This window comes from Alosa pseudoharengus, unplaced genomic scaffold, assembly GCF_046254945.1.
Source record: "Alosa pseudoharengus isolate Yale_2024_CS ecotype anadromous, Long Island Sound unplaced genomic scaffold, YU_APseudo_1.1 YU_APseudo_1.1_scf_23, whole genome shotgun sequence".
NCBI classification, from domain to species: domain Eukaryota; kingdom Metazoa; phylum Chordata; class Actinopteri; order Clupeiformes; family Clupeidae; genus Alosa; species Alosa pseudoharengus.
The window spans coordinates 7,424,761-7,430,400 of NW_027468685.1; the positions used below are offsets into that span (position 1 = coordinate 7,424,761).

A 5,640-nucleotide genomic window follows, 5' to 3' on the forward strand; every position below is an offset into this window, starting at 1 on the left:
ACATCGTGTGAGTTATATTGTCATATAATATGAAGAAAGGGACATTGTGTGAATAAAGTTATATTGTCATATAATATGAAGAAAGGGACATTGTGTGAATAAAGTTATATTGTCATATAATATGAAAATAGGGACATTGTGTGAATAAAGTTATATTGTCATATAATATGAAGAAAGGGACATTGTGTGAATAAAGTTATATTGTCATATAATAATATGAAGAAAGGGACATTGTGTGAATAAAGTTATATTGTCATATAATATGAGGAAAGGGACATTGTGTGAATAAAGTTATATTGTCATATAATAATATGAAGAAAGGGACATTGTGTGAATAAAGTTATATTGTCATATAATATGAGGAAAGGGACATTGTGTGAATAAAGTTACACTGTAAAACCGAACAGTACAAGTAAAACAATGTTTTTGATTTGTAAACACTCAAAAATGAAAAAAAGTTAATAGTACTCTAATCGTCTGTGTTACTTGAACAAATTTGAACTTTTAAGTTGACAGCACTCGTCTGCTTTAAGTCATTTGAAAAAATAGAAAGCGTGGGAAACTTCCCCACGCAAATTGTAGCAAATTTGTAGGCGGATCTTCTGTCATACGTGGACCTTGTGTACAGCACCAACTAGCCAACGCCGAGTGACAAGCGACGCCGGCAACGGTCGACCAGCAGATGACAAGAGACGAGAACAAGAGCAGTGAAAATAAACGAGAGAGGAGACGACGAGAAGAGAGAAAACCCGCAATTAAACGTAAGTGGAAAAGTGAGGTGCATGTTGACCCTAAAGCACGTCCTTTATCATATTGTTTAAAAACCCGAATGTTTGAAAATATTGTCTTAGGCTACGTGACGTAACTTTATCCAGTTAGAACTAGCTAGCACTAGCGGCTAAGAATTTGGCTGCTGTATGCCAGCACTTGCTGGATCAGCCAGCGATCTAACTCAATTTGCCAATGTGAGTACTAAAAATATGAACTAATTAACCCCCGTTTGCACTTTTTAACACAATAGCTTGGAAGTGCAAGCTTTGTGGTGCACTGCTTGATAACAGGGCACAGGTCCTGCAACATTATCGTTTACAGCATGTTAGCAATGTTTCCTCCATTAACGTTAGTCCACTGTCATGTTACTGACTGTCTGCACATTTAAGTCAGTAGCCTAAATTCATTTGACACGGTCACACACAGTTCATGCTCAGTCAGAATGTGTATTATTCGCATGTCAGCTGTGTAGGTGAAAACAACCATTTAATGTGCAAACTGTTCTCGGCCATTTAAGGATGCATTTAAAGTGGCATTTAAAGCGACATCATGAGATGGTGGATTGTCCTAATAGAGATTGTCAGTATGTTCAAATGTGTATTCGTCCTTCAATTCACAGATTCAGAAGTTGATGCAAACAACATTGGCATTGAGAAGGAGTCAGACGTTCTTCCCCGCAGACAAAGCCTATTGGTTCGGTGGTGGCCTGCAATCATGTTGGAATCTCAGGTAAGCATTTCTTTTGTACAAATACTTGGAATAGATTCATTTCATGTGTGGTTCTGACCAAATGTGTTTTAAATCTTTACACTTACCCCCCTATTTTGAGTTTTTGCTCGAAATTGCACACCGCCTACTAACAATGGCCCTGTTTCCACATACTTTGACTTATATTCAAGTGCTTGACCCCCTTTGAAAGCAGAGGTCTTGTAGATTACAACTCCTCCATGGACTTAAGATAAAAAGAATGCTTTGGTTTCAGAAGCTGTACTATCAAAGAAAGGTAATCCTATTGAATTGCATTTTGTAGTTATTAACTGGCTTGACTCCATGTTTTCTCATGCAGGGATCCTAAGATGTAAATATCCGACGTGCTGTGGCGCTCCGTGGCCTTCCTTTCTACCTCCATGAGGATGATGCCACTTTTCTAAAGACATGGGATGTAAGTAAGTATGTTTTCTATTGACATGACAGTTAAAGCGTAACTGTGGCATTAAGCGACCCATGGCCTGTTGTTTCGAGGTCAACGCATGCTATTAGAATGAAAAACAATGAGAAAATTGAGTACAACATAAAGCAAATACTGGTCCAGCAGCTTAAATGGGTGGTTCAGGATTTTGGACATAGGACCTAATTTCCAAGTTAGCAAGTGTGATATTTATCAGTGGAGACCGTTTTTAACACGTTTCATCCAGTCCTCGTCTATTCAGGCGTTATATTTATTTGCCTCGGTGTACTATGGAGTGGGTAAGACTGTTTTTAGTGGCAGGCTTACACATACTGTTGACTCGCGCCAGCCTAGCACCTGCGAACTCTGCAACTAGAAGGACTGGATGAAACGTGTTGAAAACGGTCTCCAACTTGTGTTGTTATCTTGGATCTTGGCACAAGGGATTATAACACCTAATCCTGTGTATTAATGTAATATCACACTTGGTAACTTGGAAATGAGGTCCTATGTCCAAAATCCTGAACCACCCCTTTAAACTAACCTAACAAGGCATTTGAACTGAACTGAAACTAAAGCCAAATTCCCTGGTAGGTTATCAATAGCTGCTGGGCCACTACTCAGTCTATGTTGCACCAATTTTTTTAATTCTTTTAATTTTATTCTTACGAACAGCCGTGACCTCGAACAACAGGGCTATGTGTCGAATAACGCTGGAGTTACATTTCAAGCTTTTGTTTTTCTGTTTGTTTTTTCACCAAGAAACTCCAGGGAAGTTACTTAGTATTATTTCAAGTAATTATTTCAATAATGCAACTGCCCTGGAAAAGTTTGAAGATAAAATGTTAAACTTAATATGACATGGTATCACTTGACATGTAATGCCTATTAGATATTCAATTAACACACAATTGTTCTTTGTTCATTTCTTCAGGTCTCTCAATCGGAGTTCCCAGATATTGAGGACCTTACTGTTGAACTCATTCTGATCAGCACGAACAGTGCAAATGCATCCCTCTGCCCAAAGAAGACTCCTGTTGTTTTGGATTGAAATGATTGTTGAATTTCCTAGCATTGGTCAGGCATTTGTCATAAAGTATCTATATATCTATCTATTTAGATAGATAGTATCTATCTATCTATCTATCTATCTATCTATCTATCTAGTCTTTATGCCCTTGATCTAAACTGTGTTTATTTGAATGTAGCCTCCACTACAGCCCTGTTCTGAACTCCAACCTGTATTTGTTTCCATGGTTTACATGAAAATAAAAGATTAAGAAGAATTTCACTGGCCTTTGTCAACCTTTTTAATAATTTTTTGAAACTAATCAAAATGGACAAGTTTGTTCAACTTTTTGGAAATTAAAACTTTTAAGTTTAATTAAATTTAATTTAAAGAATTGGTTGAAGCAAAATGAAATATTTCAGGCTGACATAAATAAATCCAATTAAGCTATCTAAGCTTAATTTTATTAATTACCGTGAACTCATGTAGTTGATGTTTTTTTAACTTAAAAAAACCTTGTTGAACACACTCAAAATTTGCTAGTGAAGACTAATTAAAAAAGGTAAGTTTCTTTGACTTAGCAAAACCGAGTTACTATTACTTAAATTTTTTTGTGTAATCGGTTTCACCAATTTTTTTGAGTTCAATTAACTTGTCGGGTTTTACAGTGTATATTGTCATATAATATGAAAATAGGGACATTGTGTGAATAAAGTTATATTGTCATATAATATGAAGAAAGGGACATTGTGTGAAAAAAGTTATATTGTCATATAATATGAAGAAAGGGACATCGTGTGAATAAAGTTATCATATGGAAAAAATGTGTGTGTGTGTGTGTGTGTGTGTGTGTGTACTTACATGTGCGTTTGTGTGTGTGAGTGTGTATGTGTGTGTGTGTGTGTTTGTGTGAGTGTGTATGTGTACTTACATGTGTGTTTGTGAGTGTGTATGTGTGTGTGTGTGTGTGTGTTTGTGTGTATGTGTGTGTTTGTTTGTGTGCTGTTCTCACCAGCAGGATGAAGAGGATGATGAGGAGTAGGAGGATAAGAGCCGCCAGTACCAGGAGAGCGATGGCCCATCCCGGTACCCAGTCAAACCAGTAGGGCCGCTGGTTACCCGACCCGGACCCGTTCGCCGCCGTGGTCTTCCCCTGGTTCCCCGAATGGGGAGTCGTGGCTTCGGAGCTACCAGAGTTGCCGGTCGTGTTGTGGAGTGAGGGTGGATCACTGGACCCCGTCATGGGATGACTGGTGGCAGTGGGGGGAGGAACACCGGAGGTGTTGGTCAGGGGATGGCTGGAGGTCACCCCAGTGGCGTTTGTGTGTGGGAATGTGCTCGCCCAACCTGCATCCGAGGCAGAGTGTGTTGGTGAGAAGGTGATAGAGGAGTTGCTGACATTTGACCCTTCAGTTGTTGTGTGATGTGGTGACAGGCTAGAGGCACTACTACCAAAACCAGAACTTTTATTCGAGTCATGACTGGTATAGGGAGTGACTGATCCACTACTTTTAGTACCGGACCTACCTGTAGTGCCTTTAGACTGCGGGGTAACCGAGCTGGTGCTGGGGGCAGGGACAGCGGTGGTCCAGCTGCTGCTATTTGGGTCTTCAGTGGTCACTGATGTGGATCCAGCAATGGTACTTTTTGCTATGGGGAGCACAGTGTCATTGGCCACTTGTGATACTGCACCCTGGCTGGTGATTGGACTGATTGTGGTTGCGTTGGTGCTGTCTGTCAGAGAGGTGCTGATGACCATAGGGGTGGTGGGTGGGGCTGGGGTCGTCGTGGCAACCACTGGCGTCTGCACATCTGCAAGAACACGTCTCTTTCAGCAGTTGTTTTTCTCAACAATTTAATCCCATGGTGCTATTGCGTCACCATATGCTATGTTCATTCTGTTCTGTAATCTGTATTGTTTGTGTATCCATGGATGAAAACACTAATAATAATTTCAAAAGGATGACCAGCTTATTATGTATCCTTACCTCTTGTATATTCAAGGTTAACCTTTAGATTTTCAGGTGGATTGGCTTCGATGCTGTTTATGAACAAAAACTTGACCACAAACTGATTTATTAATTCGGTGTGGAAGACAAGTGTCATCTTCGCAATCACTAAGGAGCCGTTCCTGTAGAAAGACAGAAACCATGCATTCAAACATCTTTCTCAGCTCGTGAGTATGGACAAATTGCAAAGCAGGGATGAGTTCCAGACAGGCTGAGTTTTTAAGGAGAGCATACCTGAAGGACATGTCAAAAGCACCATCATAGGCATCCACTGTGGAGCAGGAAGAGCAATCGTAGACACTATTCATCTGGAAAATATATCAGACGTGTCAGTACTCCAACCTGTAGGTTACTGCCATAGTTATAGACCCTTACAATAAAAACAAAAACAATGCTTGAACATTCTATTTGGTTCCCAATCTACTTCCTCTGCATTAAGATAACATATGGAATGTTAAAACTGAAGCCTTGTGGGGCCAACTATGATGCTGATAATGGAACTCTCTTGAAAGGGTCTATACAGAGCCTTATAGATAGAGAGTTGCGACAATGGGTGTTCAAAATTCATTAAGGTCACGTGGTTCATGTAAACTTCAAAAAGTTCCCGGAAGTGATTGACAATGGATTAGAATGCATTGAATAGGCTACTGTTCAATGATACAGAGCCACGATTTTGAGTAATT

The 5,640-nt window shown here is 39.7% G+C and overlaps 1 long non-coding RNA gene across 1 annotated transcript; it reads left to right on the forward strand.

Moving 5' to 3' along the window:
* Positions 1–392: 392 nt before the first annotated feature.
* LOC143140075 (uncharacterized) lies at positions 393–2,295 on the forward strand. Its single transcript, XR_012990535.1, has 3 exons — positions 393–761; positions 1,391–1,500; positions 1,838–2,295. It is a non-coding gene; the product is annotated as an uncharacterized LOC143140075 (long non-coding RNA).
* The last annotated feature ends 3,345 nt before the right edge of the window (positions 2,296–5,640 follow it).